The sequence below is a fragment of the Mesoplodon densirostris genome, chromosome 16 (assembly GCF_025265405.1).
Source record: "Mesoplodon densirostris isolate mMesDen1 chromosome 16, mMesDen1 primary haplotype, whole genome shotgun sequence".
NCBI lineage: Eukaryota > Metazoa > Chordata > Mammalia > Artiodactyla > Ziphiidae > Mesoplodon > Mesoplodon densirostris.
This window is the reverse complement of record NC_082676.1, coordinates 80,469,562-80,486,367: the sequence shown is the minus strand read 5'-3', so window position 1 is coordinate 80,486,367 and position 16,806 is coordinate 80,469,562. Positions and strand designations below refer to the sequence as shown.

Below are 16,806 nucleotides of genomic sequence, written 5' to 3'. Positions count from 1 at the left end.
AACTGTAATTGCAGATGGATAAACAGCCTAAATATAAGAGCTAAAACCATAAAACTCTCAGAAGAAACCATACAAGTATATCTTCATGACCTTGGATTTGGCAATGGATTCTTGGCTATGACACCAAAACACAGCAACAAAAGAAAAAAAAGAGATAAATTGGACTAGAATTTACAATTGAATTACAATGACCCAGAGAAATGAAAATTTATTTCCACACAGAAACTTGTACACTAATGTTTATAGAAGCATTATTCATAATAGCAAAAGTGTAGAAACTACCCAAATGTCCTTCAACCGATGAATGAATAAACAAATTCTGGTATACACATACATTGGAATATTACTCAGCCATAAAAAATAAAAATGTTAAAACTGAAAGAAGCCATACACAAACAGTATGATCCCATTTATGTGAAATATCCAGATTGGCAAATCCATAGAAACAGACAGCAGGAGGTTTTTGGTGGTTGCCAGGAGCTGGGGGAGGTGGGAGAAAATGGGGAATAACTATCTAATGGGTATGGGTTTCCTACTGAGGTGATGAAATGTTTTGGAACTAGATAGAAGTGGTAGATGCACAACACTGTGAATGTACTAAGTGCCACTAAATAGTTCATTTTTAAAATACTAATTTTATGACTGTGACCAGCATATAGTAAGGTATTATTATTACTAGGATCTATATTTCTGCAGACCAAAAGTCATTACTCAGATCTATGAAAACTCAGATACTCCTTTTTGTCGTATGGAAAGGGATTTCACTGGACATTACAGAAGCTGATGCCTGGCCTACTGGGGAAACCATCAATACTAGAGTTATAAACATGACCTTTATTAAACAGCTAGAAAAGGAAGTGAAATGTACAGATAAACCAGAGATGTCAGTAAATGGGATCTAGAAAATAAACTTCTGCTGGGTATACACAAAGAAAATAAAAGGTTAAGATGAGCTGTGGACAAAACATAAGAAGCCTAAATGTCAGAAGGATTCATTGGGAAGAAGCATGCATTCCTATCTATGAGCTTTTTTTCCCTACTCCCCATGGTCACTAGACTAGCGATTGGCTCCTTTTTTGGCATCCTGTTCACAAACCCTTGTGGTTTCTAGACAGCTGCTTAGTCTGCTGACCATTCTGACAGAAATGACCTGAGAACAAAATCAGTCAGTTAAATTACCCTATGTATCCTTTCCACCTACTGGAGTCACATGCTTTACAGAACTGAAATAGCTGGTATTTAGGAAAAATGAGGGAAGTGCTAACAGCTCCATTTTTGAGGTTTGAGGTTTTATTCTTAAGCATCAGTCATTCAGTTCGGGCCAACATTTTAATTCACTAAAATTTTATTCAGCAAAACTATATGGATCATCTATCATGTGTCCAAATCCATACTAGATTTCAAGATAGGGGCTGAGACCTGAGAAGGGATGTACAAAGCCATGACAGCACACTCTAGTGGGAAAAACATAGAGATAGAAGAAAAGGGGTCATAGTCTGTTTCCTTGTGTCACAGGGGAACACTGATAACCCTGATAAATGTAGAGGGCTGCAGCGAGGGTATGATTAAGAAGTAGAATCGAAGGTATCTCAGAAACTTTAAAGAATAGTCTAGGGATGGCAAATACTGGAGGCAGTGATCATAACACTATCTTATCAAACCCGTTATGACCTCAGAATACTTAATGGTCCTCAGAGGGCTACCAAGAATAGATCAGCCTTGGCACATGAGTACATAAATAGATAGTAGAAATGAGAGGGATTATTATCACTGAACACTGAAAATGTGACTTCAATTTCCTAAATCTCCTCAGTATCACACAGCCCCTGCCAACTAGGAAAGGCTTCTTAGCCCCATATTTCAGATTGTGTTTAGCGGCTTCTGTCTTGTCCAGGAGATATTTTCCTTTTATTGCTTCCCCAATCTGAAGACATCTTCTAGAAATTAAATAATGATTAGTAGATTCTGCTGAGTGTGACCATAAGCTAAGCACCATGCTGAACAGTTGACATACCTGTATCAAACACAGGGACAAACTACAAAATGTAATTTTCAAAGTAGGTATTTCTGAAATGCTTTTCTAAAAGAAATTATGCTTAATTATAACAATAACTAACAGTAAATGAGGACTTTATATTTTGCAACTGGATTTATAACCATGATAATTCATTTGCTCTTTCCAACAACCCCTTGAGGCTGGTGGAATAGCTGTTAATATCCCCAGGAGAGATGAAGTAACTCACCCAAGTTCTTGTTACAAATAGCAGTGCAGGGTATCAAACCCTCTCCCAGATTCTAAATACACTTGACTTGACTTCCAGATGCAAAGAAAGTTGAGCAATGAGCCTGAAATTAAATAATTTACTGTCTAATCTCCCTTTCTGAGGTCTGCCTCACCTTTGGTTTTCTTATGTGAACTCTGAAAGAATCCCTTGCAGATATCTACTATATTCTCTTGATCTAATGCAAAAGTTGCTAAGCACTGCTGCAAAATTAAAATCATCTAATGCAAAATTTCCAAGCACCATAACTTAAAACAAAACAAAACAAAAAGCCACAACTCATCTGCAAGGCAATAAGAAGCAGTGGATAAAAACTTGGATTGCTTGGATTCTAGAGCCAGTCAGCCTGGTTATAAAGCCTGATGGCTGTACATAGTGATCTCGGGCAAGTTTTTAACCACTTTGTTCTAGGCTATAATTGGGGGATAATGGTATTAACTACTTCACAGGGGTGTTGAGAGAATTGAATAAATTAATATCAGTAAGTAAAGTGCGTAGAAGAGGACCTGGAACATAATATGTGCTGAATAAGTGAAAATTATACTGAACCAAAAATCTACTATCTTGTAAACTATCCCCAGGAGTAAATTAATCTACTTGAGAAGTTGCATTAACTCCTTTTAAGTCCCCAGAGTGACATTCAGTCTACTGTTTATTCCCATGTACTTTACTATTTCTTATATATATAACAACATTTGCCACTTAAAAGTAGACTAAATTGTTATAAAGTATTGTTCCTCTTTGAAACTGATCCTTTGCCTCCATATTTCACTCTGCTTTCACCTCAAACCTGAAATGGTCTTTGCTTTTTAAAATGAACAATTTTGCCCTTTGAAGGGAAGAAATATATTACAGCTGCAAAGATAAGTTAAAAGTTTCAAACAACTACGCCTGGCATCTTTAAGAATAAGACACGTTTAAGCAAAAGAGATGGCTTTGTGTGAGATCAGAGGCAAATCCAAAGTCTTAGCGGGGGACAAAACAGCCTCTTGGGCCATTTCCCAAAATCTCAAGAGCACTGCCTTATTTGCACATTCATTTGCATGAGTCTTATCAATATCAAAGGTACTCACATATTTACTGTGTGCCTGCCTTTCCTGACAGATGAAGAGAAACTGGCTCTCTGTCCAAGTTCACCAGCAGCTCATCAGTTGTCTGCAACCCGCAGTTTTAAGGATAAGGCAGTGAGAACCACATTTCATGGTTTTATGGGCTACGTTTGGTGACTGAGGTTTGCCCTAAGGAACCCAACATTTAACCTAGAAATATTTGTGAGTAGAATCATTTTCTTTCTTCCTTTTCTTTCATTCTAGAGGTCACTGCCACTAGAAATATGACCAAACTGAGAAAGAAGGAGTAAAACAGACTTTCAACTTCTTTAAGAAATTCTATATTCATAGAATATAGACTATCTATATACACTGTAAAACTTGTTAGTCCTTTCATTTACATTTTTTATTATATTAGTAAGTGCTCAACATTGAAAAAAGGCAGGAAATAGAGAAAAATACTGAAAAGAAATGAAAAGTTGCCCACTATCTACATTTTGTAAAAAGCACTAAGATGGTTCTGATACACAGAGTTGAGGTTGTTGCTGCTGGTGATTAAAAATGCCAAGAATATCATGTTATCTAATTGGTCAGTAGACTCCTATTGTGGCAAACTATATTCCTCAAAGATGACTGCAACAGTATCTCCTGGTCTTCTTAGTCTTCTTACAATGTGACTTTGACACTCCTCCCATAGAGAGGTGGGTGTCTGTGTTCCCTCCGCTTAAATCTGGATGGATTTGTGACTAATGGAAATAACGTAAGTAAGTGACTACCGAGGACAAGTTATAAAAATGTGATGGACTTCTCCCTGTTTCTTTTGAGATGTTCACTCTTAGAACCCAGCCATCATGCCATGAGGAAGCCTAAGCAGCCCGTGAAGAGGCCAACTTGGAGAGTACAGAGGTACCCAGTACACAGCCCTGGCTGAGCTCTAAGAAGTCAGCATCAACTGTGTGAGTCAACCAACTCGAAAGTAGATCCTCCAGCCCCCAGGTCAGCCACCCCAGCTACTGCCATGTGAGAAGAGATGATGTGTAACTATTGAGATTTGTGCACAAAATACATCTTTGGTTGTATTTTAAGGGCACTAAGTTTCGGGGTGGTTTGTTATGAGGCAACAGATAATTACTTAAACTAATAGTAAGAGCGACTACAACTGAAATGGTAAGCATTTATCATGCAGCAACACTGTAAAATGGCTCTAGACGTTGTATCTCAGTTAATTCTCACAATAACCCTTATGGCATAGAGAGTATTATTACTCCCGATTTATATATGGGGATATTCAAAAACACACACAGGTTAAGTAATTCATCCACAATTTCATTCACTCAGTTAGCAAGTAGAACTGGGCTATGAACCAGGAGGTCTGGCTACAAAGCCAATGCCCTTAACCACAACACTGAGCAGTGGGAGAACATTCCACTTAATTAAGGTCCAATTGTTGTTTCTGAAGTGCAGCTCTGTCAGGATCTGCTTCCCCAAGCCCTGCTCAGCCACATTCCTCCCTTCCTAATGAGAAAGATACACAACCAGATGGACTACTCCCTCCCAACACTGAGGTTCAGACAGATTGAGTTACTAGCTTAAGTTTAAGCTACATCCCCATGCTGGGGATCCAAAGCCAGGTCTGTCTGACACCAAACTTATGCTCTTTCTATTGTTCTATGGTACCCATTGGGCTAATGGATGACTGCAGTAGATGGGTAATAAAAATTATAGATAATTCAAGTTAATTATCTTTAACTAATACATTGATGCACATGGGAAGAGAACTGTTTTCCAAATCATATTTTCCCAAGGACAATGAAATAAATGTTCTAATTTTTGACACACAGCTATGAGGCAAGGGAATTTCTGAATGAAAAATTATTGTTCATATACAGCAACATTTCACAAACTTTTGGTTTCAGGACTCCTTTATATCCTTAAAAATTATTGAGTACACCAAAGAGCTTTTATTTATGTGGATTATATTTTTCAATGTTTAATATGTTACTGGTTAAAACAGAATTTTAAAAAAATACTTATAAATTCATTTAGAAATAAGAATAAACCTAATATACATTTACATAAATAGCATATTTTGTGAGAAAAAAAAAGCTATTTTCCAACAAACAAAAAGTCTTATTCAGAAAAATAGCACTGTTTACAGTCCTGCAAATCATTTTAATGTTTGATGTAAGAAGAGATAACTGGGTCCCCATCTCTGCTTTGGCATTTCCAATTTGCTGTGGTATCACAGGTCATGCAGCCTCTTTAAGACTCCACTTTACTTGTATAAAAGAATGAGTGAAAAAGGCAAATAACATTTTAATACCATCATAAAAGCAGTTTTAATCTTACAGACCCTGTGGAAGAGTCCTCACATTACTTTAAAAATTGTTAGTATACACTATACAAAAGGTTGTTAACCAATTAAAATTCAATAAGAAAAAGAACAGAATAATATTTATATGACCTTAATGTAGAAAATGATTCTTTGAACTAGACACAAAAAGTACAAACCTTTAAGTTACAAAAACTTATTTTTTAAATTAAAAGTTAAAAGACAAGCCATACATTGGCAGAAGGCACCTCCAACACAACTTTCCAGACAAATAATTATTATTCAGAATATATTTTTTAAATTGCTACAAATCAATAAGAAAAACGCAAATGTCTCCGGAGAAATCAAGGCAAAGAAACATAAATAAGGCATTTCACAGAAGAGAAAACCCAGAAGGCCTGTAAGTGTCTGAAAAGGTATGCAACCCACCAGAAGCCAATAAATGCCAAGAATACAACAAAGAGTACTATTTTGTGCTCATTAGATTGGCAAAAACAAACAAAAGCCCTGACAATCAAGGACTCGTGTACTACTGATGGGAATGTAGCAGCTACTTTGGGAATACAGCAGACACTGCTTATTGCCTACTTGTAACCCACCTTTCCCCATCTTCCTTCCTAACAGCATGTTTTGTTCAGGTATCTCCTTCCTCCTGATAACATTCTTCGAGGTAAACTGGCCCTATCCCCACCCAGTCATCATGGTCTTATCTAACCTTATAAGTAATAAACTTAGGGTGTGATTCAGTTTTAGCCAATAAGATACGAAAGAAAGCCAGGTGGAGGAAGTTTCTAGGAAAAGTTTCCCTGCCCTTCAAAAGAAACAAAGAGATACAATAACTTTGGCCATTGTTTTGTCTGCATTTGATTCCTTGCAACCATGAGGACAGCAAGCCATTGAGTCAATGAATTAAACCAAGTCTAGACCACCTCTACCTCTGGACTTCTTGGTATGTGAGGTAATAAATTTCTTTATTTTAGCCACTTTGAACTCTATTGTCTGTTATTTGCAGCTGAAAGCACGCTAACAAAGAGAAGAATTTTGCAGTATCTAGTATAGTGACCTATACCTATAGTCATACCCTAAGACCCAGAAATTCCATTTCTAGGTACATAAGCTGGAGAAGCTCACCCATGCAGAGGAGGAGATATGTAAAAGAATGTTCCTTGTAGTCTTATTTGTACAGAGGGACAACTGAACGCAAGTTTGCAGCTTATTAATGATAATTATCATTAAAATAAGTATTAATTTTTATAACAGGTAGGTAATTATTAATACGAATGTATTTTTAATCCCTTTTTCTGTCCTTTCTGGAAAGAGGATGTCACTATTTTGAATTATGAGATCGAAGCCACCCACTATAAGGCAACAAACTAGAAGAATCCCAGGTCACCGACTGTGTGGAGGGCCATGCTCACCCTGGACTACCTATCTGGACTTTTTCACAAGTGGCAAATCAACTTCCATGTTAAGTCACTCTTAAGTTTTTAGGGCTCACAGCTGACCCTAATTTTAATTAAACAAATAAGAAAACATAGACTGAAAACACACCACCAAATTCGCCATGGTGGATGCTTCTGGGGAAGGAAAGAGGTAAGTAGATGAGAGAGAAAATGAAGGATATTTCAACTTTACAATATTCTTATATTCTATTTTGAATTAAGGATCTAAAGCAATAAATAATTAAAATAAATGAAATGTTAACCTCTGTTAATTCTAGGTGGTGCATATTCTATTTCATTATTCTCTGTACTTCTCTGTGTTTGACTTCTCAAAAAAAAGGATGACAGACAAAATTACCCCCCCCAAAAAAAAAGAGGAAGGAGGGAGGAAATGAAGTAAAAGAACATGCCCTCTCACCCAAAAAGAAAGAAAATGCGCTCCTTCTACATATACAAATTTAAACAATATCAAGACCAAATTTATCTCCTATTAAAATGAAGATCAGCACTACCCAAAGTTGTTGAGGGTGCAGGGATTGGGAGAATACATCCTTTCTAGAGGGCAATCTTGTAATCACAGCAAATTCATTTAAAAAGTGTCAGCTCTATGAAGCATCAATTTTACCTCAAATAAGTTATCTTAATAAATTTGAGCACAAAGATTTCATTGGAAGCATTTTCCTCATAATTTTGCTTATAATCTGGAAAAATTGAAAAGCATGCAAATGCTGGGAAAGACAGGCTAGTAGTCATGGTGGTTGCTATCTCTGCAAACAATGGCATACTATATAATGGCTCCCATTATAACTGATGATATCCAGGCACATTTGATAGTGCAGAGACAAGTTCACAATTTTCTTAAGTGAAAAGAAGTTATAATAATAAGTACAAAAGCAATATGTACAATACATGTTTTCTGAATTTAATTTGTTTATATATAGATAGAAGTTATGAAAATCTTAAAGGCTTTATTTTTATTTTCCTCTTATTATCATTCTTTTCTAACTTTCTACAACTTAACAGTGTCATTTAATGGCTGTAAACTATAAAGTGAATTGGAACAGTTGATTGCAACAAGTGTGATGAAAATAGGCAGTAGTGGTCAATTCATTTCTTACCATTAAGACATGGATAACTGGGTCCTAACAGCATAGTATTTGGAGTCATTTTGCCTCCTCTCAGACAACATGCATTTATTTTTAAATAAGATTGTAAGCATCCCATATTAGAGATACTGAGGGAAAAAATACAATTGGGGCATAATTCCACCAAAATCAGTCCTTGAGACTAACAGGACAATTAGTGGTTTTCTTTAACTGATGAGTGAAGAAACGTGTTCAGTTGTTTACTAATGAAGGATGCTGTTCATAAAGGATAAGTCAAAGGCAGGAATGAGGCTCAAAAGAGCCAAGTGTAAACAGAAATGCCTGTTAGGATTCTGGCACATTACATGGTAGATGACATATTCTGAACTGGTATAACTTATCTCTGAACGCTTTCTTTTAGGTACTTTCTGTTACAAATTACAATGAACCCTTAATGCCACAGTACTTTTATTCCATGTTCTAAGACCTATATATTTGTTCCGGATGCATATTTTGGATGACTCCATTGCCTCCACTAACATTACAGTGTTAGACTAGATGTTAATCTGGATACAAACCAGAAGGCTCTGAGAGCTGCCCCATATTCCTAATGGACATGTGGATGATTTACTGTGACTTGTGGGCTCATGCACACACACCCATTTAATGGGCATGGCTTAGTTAGGCCATTCTAGCTTTCTCGGCAAGTGTCAGCTTTCACCATCCTAAAGTAGATGGTTTCCTTTCCATATAGAGAAGACCCTTCCTCGTACAGGGATTACATTCCTGGATGCAGAACAGATAATAACTCAGGAATCCCATGGACTCTATTGTAAATTTACAATGAAAAGCTTTTGGAAAACCTCAACGGTGTTTCCTGGAAGGACCTAAGAATGGTACGAGCAGAGTCAGGTCATAGTCCTTAAAAGCCCAAATTAGTACCAAATCTCCATTTTTGACTACCCTTTTCCCTCCTGTGCAACCAAATTTTAGGATTTTAGTCTACACTTAGCTTTCCACCAGTCTTTTCATAATATCACCATTATTGGAATACTAGTCTCACTACATTGATACTGTTACTTTGCTAAAATCTATGAACTTCTCTTTTCTTCCTTAATGGCCTCTGTAATTCAGCAACCTCTTCTATTCCTCCCCAAAATTCATGACAAGAATGGGTGAAGGGAACGTGCATCGTGAATGTTCTCAGACAATTTCTTCTGTCTTCCTTGCTTGCAATTACCACCATAGTAACTGGTAAAGACTTCAAAATCCACCTACTGTGGCTCTCCCTTCCTCTCAAATTGTTGCTATTTTAGAAGCTTTGGTTCTTTCCTTAATGTCCCTTCAAAAACTTTCCCTCTTTAACTGCTGTTAAAGTCTCATTTCAAATACAGTTTTGTAGCCCAGAGTACATTGCTTAAATTGATCCTGACCTTCTCAACCATGGACTAAGGTCAGGTTTCTTTGTTCTTTGGGATTGCTTAGGAGCCAGTACCTAGCTGTCATGAGATGGTTTCGGCCCACCTATAATCTATGTATTAGTGGATAGAGCAACTTTAGAAGGTTGGTTAGAGAGTCTTTGGAAAACAGAGAACGAGTCAACATGACCAGACTTATAGCACATACCTTATTATCATCTTCAGAGTACCCAGAACAAGTTCCTGCACCTGCTATGCGATTATTAGATTATCAGCTGCATTAGAATGGAGATGGTAATATTTTATTTTGTTCGGTCAAGAAGACAAGAAATAAATATGATTTAAAAGTTCCTTAAGACTATTTTTGTTTAGTCAAGAATATAGGATATAAATATGATACAAAACATCTTTATAATTACTTAATATTTATAATAATTTATTTCAATATTTATAATATTTCTACTTCTTGCCAGAAAGCTACGTCTACTTTCTATCTGAAAGCCATGTCTACTTTCTTTTAGAAAACTAAACTGGAAACACATAAGATACAACATAATTTTCTCTAACTTCTTTCAAAGATAGAAAGATTTGCTTACAAGGAACAAGTAATAACAGCAATGCCAACAACAATAATGATGATAATATTGATAACTTAATTACAGTGTACAAAATATGGATAAAGCTCTTAGCTTTTACTGCACTTAAAATTCTAAAGTAAAAATCAAGCAAATATAAAAAGATGTAAACCCTACTTCCAAAAAGTTTATTTAAAAAACAATGTTAACCTAGGATTTTTTGACAACAAACCTGTCATTTACACTTTACTTGTTCTTTTCCCTTCTTTTGTCAGCCAATAAGCTTTGCTCTTTGTCAATAAGATGTGATCTGATAAGCTTATTTCTGACTTGCCCCAGGGAAGCAGGGGAGGACTTCAGAGAGACATGTCTGTTCCCTGGGCTAATGAAGGAAACAAAGAGGAGCTGCTTGGGAAGTGACTCAAATAGTTTCTGTATTGCTTCTATGTAAACATGAGAATTAAACTACCAAAAAGCTTCCTCCCAAACAAAAATTACTCATTTTTAAAAGTAACACTTTGTTAACCATATTTCAATTCTATCCTCATTAAAAAAAATTTATTAAGAATAAAAGCTCATTAAAACATAAATAAATATTGGCAATATTTGTGCACTTTTAATAAAACTTGTCAAGTCTAGATCTTAATTTTTAAACACATATGAAACCTAGTGAAGTATTTGTAAATTTGTAGCACTAATACATTTTAAATATCAAACAAAAGGAACGAAAGTTTAACTAATGAAAGAATTATAAAATGCTTTTAAATTCCCCAAATTTAAGGTTAATCACTTAGAATATGAAGGAAGTGAAGCAGAGGGGACTACAGACATACTTTAATCTATCTATAACATATTTGTCATAAATCACAGTCAGGAAATTTAAATAGATTTATATTTTAAAGAATTTCCCATGATAATTTTTAACTATTTTTATTTGGACTAGATGGTATTGCGAAACATTCGCTTAGTCCAAATCTAATCAACCGATAATAATTTATCCCTTAAAAAATCTTGCAGTAATCAATACATGCCAGTTTTTAAGGGAAAAGTACTAATTGTAGTACATCTGCTTCTCCCAGAAGTACCAATGAGGGACGGTTTCCATAGTCATTTATAAACAGATATAATATAAAACAGTTTTTGATTCTACTTTAAACATGTTTCTTTCAACATTAAACATGTTTATGTACCTAAGTAATCTGGACTGCACTGAAATAGCAATCCTAAAAGAGTTAATCTCAAATACAAGGAGAATACAGAGCTGGTTTGGAAATAAGATAAGTCTGACAACAATTTCAGGAAATCTTCCTCTCAGAAAGTCTATTTGTGTACCTAAAATTAGCACCAATACTCCAGAAACAGTGAAACAATAAGATGGTTTGCAAGTGATGACAACTTTGGCTGAGATTAACAGCAAGCTATGTAGATAGAATCATGTGGCTTTGGAGCAATCCACTTGTATGATATCTAGTAAATACATATCTCAATGATCAGACATATATTGATCTGCTCTTAATAACTGTAAGCCATTCCTCCAAAGCTATGCTTTATACTAATCATTTTCAAGAATAAGGAATTTGTCCTTTGATTTGTAATTAAGTCTCAGAACAAGCCTTAGATACTGTTATCTCAAGGTCTGAGCATCCAGGACAGTAAGCAGAAGCATTTCTCAAATTGTTTCATTTCCAAAGATAAACTGTTAAAACACATAGCTTAATTTAACATTAGTGGATTGTGCCTTTTGAAATGATCCTGGCCCTACTCATCACTATGAAGATAAAAAGCAACTATCTACAAGTTTTAGCTTTGTCTTGGTAAGTGCTTTCTCAGATTTAATGGGCTCTTACAATGCACCACTTTACTGAAGTCCATAATAGCAAAACGAGGTGGGTCCCATGTCTCCATCTTCATAAATGAGAGAACTGAGGCTCAGAGAACTGAAGTTCTTTTCCCAGGGCCACACACAGAGTATCAGAGGGAGAATTCACTCTCTGCTTGCTCGAAGTTTGCTTTTTCCAAGGTCCATTTTAAAAGTCTCTTTTTGCATTTTAAAACAAAGTGAGAAGGGTGACAGGGCATTAGGGAGTGGGAAAGGGTCAAGGACACGGCCTACATCAGCTGGAGTTGGATCATGCATCATGTGCATGGCCAGACATGAAAGCAGAGAAAAGGGAAGAAAGTAGGAATCAGCAGGCTTTCCATTTTGCACAAGCCAGCTGTCTCAGCCCATCAGTTGTGGCCAGGTACTAACCCTGTTCTGAACCACAATTTCTCCTCTCTTTCCTGGGAGGCCAAAGGGGTGCTTTTTTCTCAGTTAAAAAAAAATCATCTTTATCCCAATCTCAAAAGCGTAATAAGAGTCTAACTTGGATGCTGGGGAAAATAAGGGTGTATCAGAGGGTGGGCAGACAAGCAGGCAGGGAAATAACAACCTGATTTTTTCTCTTTGATTTCTGTTTCAAGTCCTGTAATGACAGATCTCACAGTGCAGTATGTTTTGGAAATATACTTAAAAGGGATATGTGATTATTTTTAGGTACATTTTAAGTGTTGACTAATAAAAGGCAAATATCAGAAGAACAGTTTAATATAGCATTTTTAAAACCATTCAGTATTCTAAGGCATCTATGACCTGCTATAATCTAATTATTTCTCCAACACCCTTTGGAATTGTCCAGAAAGATGTGGTACAGTTTCTAACTGGTGCATTAAGCATCTGGCCTGACTTCACAGAATTACAGATAGCTGAATATGTACTTTCTCTATATTTTATTAACATCCCAGAGGTTCATGTTAAGATGTAGTACTGATGTGCCCTAACTTGCATCACTACCTGTTGACAGAAAAAACTGGGCTAGACTTGAGAGGGTCTACAAATAGAAAAATCTTTTAAAGATGTTTTGGCAATTTAAACAAAACTTTGGCTTAAAAAAATAAAAGAAAGAAAATAAAAAGAGCAGCTTCAAGTTTATAAATTTATAAAACATGCCCAAGTTTCAGCATGCCAAATCCTCTAAAAATGAGCTAATCTCCAGCATCCGTTCCTTCCTTCTCAAACTAACAGTGTCCAGTTTTCCTTCGGATCATACCCTGGCCTCCATTCTCAGCCGTGTGTCTGAATGGGGTTGACCCTACCTACACCTCTTACAGGGGGCTTAAGCTCATCAATATATCTCTCCATCTTCCTGTAATAGGTTCAGGAATGAGCATGTGATCCAGACTAAACAAATGAGAAAGAGTGAATCATACATCTGTGCATGTGTAGGAGCTTCTGGAGGTGACCTCTCTTCCCCTGAACACTGCAACATGGGAATGTGATACATGGAACTGTCACTGCCTAAGGGAAACGCCTGGAGCTGCCAAGGATCCGTTGTACATGATCTAAGGAGACTGCCAACACTCCTTTGCCAACACTGGAAAAGCCAGAGTCAGAGAGAAACTGTTTTTTGTTGACATACTTTAAGCCACTATATCAAGCTTTACCTGAAGCCAGCCAGACCATACATTTGAACTTCTCAGTTACATGAACCAATAGATTTCCAATTGTTGATTAGATAGTAAGGCTTGAGCTTTCAATCACTTGCAACCAAAAAATTCTCAACTGATAATAAGCCCAAGGCATTTAATATACCAAAAGCCTGAGCTGCTTTTGTTGGTTGGTTTGTTTCTCAGACAACTTTGAAGACGTTATTCTCAGGAAGAGTGGTGAGGGGAAGAAAAATCATCAAGGATGTGTCTTTCTAAAACCTAAGAGAACTTCAATACTTTCTAAGATTAAATTTCCAATATCATAATTGGAGGTGGTCTGGGGGTCATCTAGTCCTACTAGCTTCTTTTACAGGGAAGTTTAACAAATTTGTGTACAATGAATGAGTGAATGAGGAAGCTTAAGTTTAGGCAGGTTGGAAGACCTGATTTAAATTGTTCCATTTCAGCTGGGACTTGTTTATAAAAGAGGTTTAGTGGTGGTTGTTGTTTTCACTTGGATACACAAGTAAACAGTAAAGCCTGGGAAACCTGATTCCAAATCCAACCTCCCCTGTCCTCCATCAGGGAGCATCTCTTACCCTCTCACAAAAACAGAAAAACACAAAGTTCTTTGATATCGCCAGTTTAGATAGTCTTAGAATTTTAAAATTGGAATATGCTAGTGGAGTTCATTTTCCGGCCAGTTCTTTACCCTCTGAAATGTATTTTCTCATGTACAGTGTTAGATTCACAGGCTAGCCCACAAAACAGAGCAAAATGCAAAAAAACGACAAATGCCTTTTGAATCCAAAACATCTACTAGAACTCAACTAAGTTCTAAATCTTGAGAACATGGGACCATGAAATGCATGAAGACAACAGAAAAAAAAATTAAACAAGAAAATATCCTATTTGCCTACCTCCTCCCTCATTTCCTGGCTATTGAACAACAAGAGTGTGAAAAAATCTGTCACTGGTCCTCTCTGACCTCCCTTTGTGCATTCTTCTACCACTTCTTAATGTCTCCTTTTTTCAAGTGCTCAGATGCCCTCATCTTAATAGAGACAGTTACCATTCCTTTGGTGCTTACTATGAGTCAGGTACTGAGCTAACAATTTCAGAAATATTTAGTCATTTGTCTAGAGTCATGTGGCAAAGTCAAGATGGAGCCCGGGTATGCTAGACTGTGAAGGACATGCTCTTAAACATTAGTCTACACAGGTGGGTTCATTAGTCTACACAGGTGGGTTCCTCCACTCAGAGCTGAGTTCTCTCTGCTGTAAGAATCAGGCCCCCCATTCCTATCACAGCCTAAAGGGCTTCTCACTGAAAACTGTCTGCCTTCCTTCCCCTCCTACCAGGACAGCCATCCCCTTATTGTAGGTAATCTCCCTTAGGTAACAAAGGAGGAAAGCTATCTGAATTAACTCAGGGTAACTCAATCTTTTCAGAGGCAGTCCATTTTATTGCAAAAAAATGTACATATTATTATAAGTTCGCCTCCAACTGGCAGAATTTCAGATAGCTGATAAGAGCAAGAGGTAAAAACAAGAACAAAAACAAAAACAAATGGAAGCAGCAAAAGAGTATATATTTTTGGACAGGGTGGGCTGATAGGAGCTATCTCAAGAGTTTGCCTCCAAAGTTGGCACCTCTAGTACAGATCACATTTTTCATAATCTCTTGCCTTCTTCTACATTTTAATCCACAACTTAAAAAAAAAAAAAAGAAAGAAAGAAAGAAAGCAACAATACATAATTGGCATTCAGTAAGTTCCTGCTGCCTTTATTTGCCATGTGGTGAAACCAAACCCCAGAGCAGATAATATGAAGTCATGGCAGGCTAGGGAATGGAAACCTCAGAACTCCTAACTCCCAGGCCAATATACCTTCTTTTAGATACTGATAACCAAAATTGTCCATTTATCTTTCTTTTCTGTTTAAGGTCTGCCTGAATGGAGACAAAACTGATTAAATATTGATATAAGCCCATAGGAATTTGGCCAGGCAAAAAGTTCTTTTTAAATATAATCAACTCCCAACTGAAAATAGCTTCTAGAAAGAATGCTTTCATAAAACAATTTAATCCATGTGTTTATTTTGCAGTAACAGGAAGAAAATCCACCCTTTAACTGAGAGATTACCTGTTCGTCCCACCTCCCTTTCCTCCAAAACTCCAGCAGCTGCATCTCAGTTCAACTTTTGCTACCTAACATTTCTAAGAAGTTGGCTTTTCAACAGATGTTAGAATTCTAAAACTCCTGTATTTAATGGGTCCACCCTCAGAGGCCAATAAAAGTGCAATCATAGAACAATAGGGGTCAGTATACCTCTTACCAAGAGTTCACCTTCTACTGTGATATCATTCATTCTTGGAGAGGAACTCAGAAGGTCAAACTGCTATCAGAGAAGCATGTAAATAGATAAACTAAATGAAGCTAATGAAGAGACCATAATCAAATACTCCTGGTAAAGACAATTAGCTGGCCTCCTTCAGAAACAAACACTCAGAAACTTTTTAAAAGCACAAAGGAGAATGCTGTGAACCTCTAAGAATAAAACAAATAACATTAGTTTAAGGAAATTGCCCTCCAGGTAAATATAAAAGCAAAATTCTTCCCAATAATATTAAAAAGTGAAACACACTTAGTGAAAAACGTATGAGCCTAAAGCATTTGTTGACCGAATAGCAGAAACCAGTCTATGAAAATCATAATTGAAAATAAAGTCTATAATTCTGCTAATTAGACACAGACACTATAAATGTCTGTGTTTTCCACTGTCCAGTGTTTATTCATATACATAAATTAAAATACAATAACTTAAATACAAGCAAAACTACCCCTGAACAGTTTCTTTCTTCTTAAGATGTTTGTATCTTAACCCATGTTTAGAGCAAAAACGTATCAAAAAGGAAAATACTCTATTTAATTTTTCAAAAACGTTATTTTAGGGAGGATGCCTTAAATACGAAAAATCTACTATCTACTAGGTTCTAAAGAAGATGGACAAATAGTGGGAGTATATGAAAAATACTTTCACTTCTTAAAACAAATACATATAAAACAATAACTTATTACCTCCAGGAAAAAGAACTGGTTACCTTTTTTTTTTTTTTTTAACATTTTCGCATTCCTGTTCCCTTCCCTTAAATAA

The 16,806-nt window shown here is 36.3% G+C and overlaps 1 protein-coding gene across 3 annotated transcripts in view; it reads right to left on the bottom strand.

Moving 5' to 3' along the window:
• Nucleotides 1–16,806, bottom strand: part of MACROD2 (mono-ADP ribosylhydrolase 2) — a 1,992,245-nt gene that overhangs the window by 1,679,715 nt on the left and 295,724 nt on the right. The gene's annotated exons all lie outside the window — the stretch shown is intronic.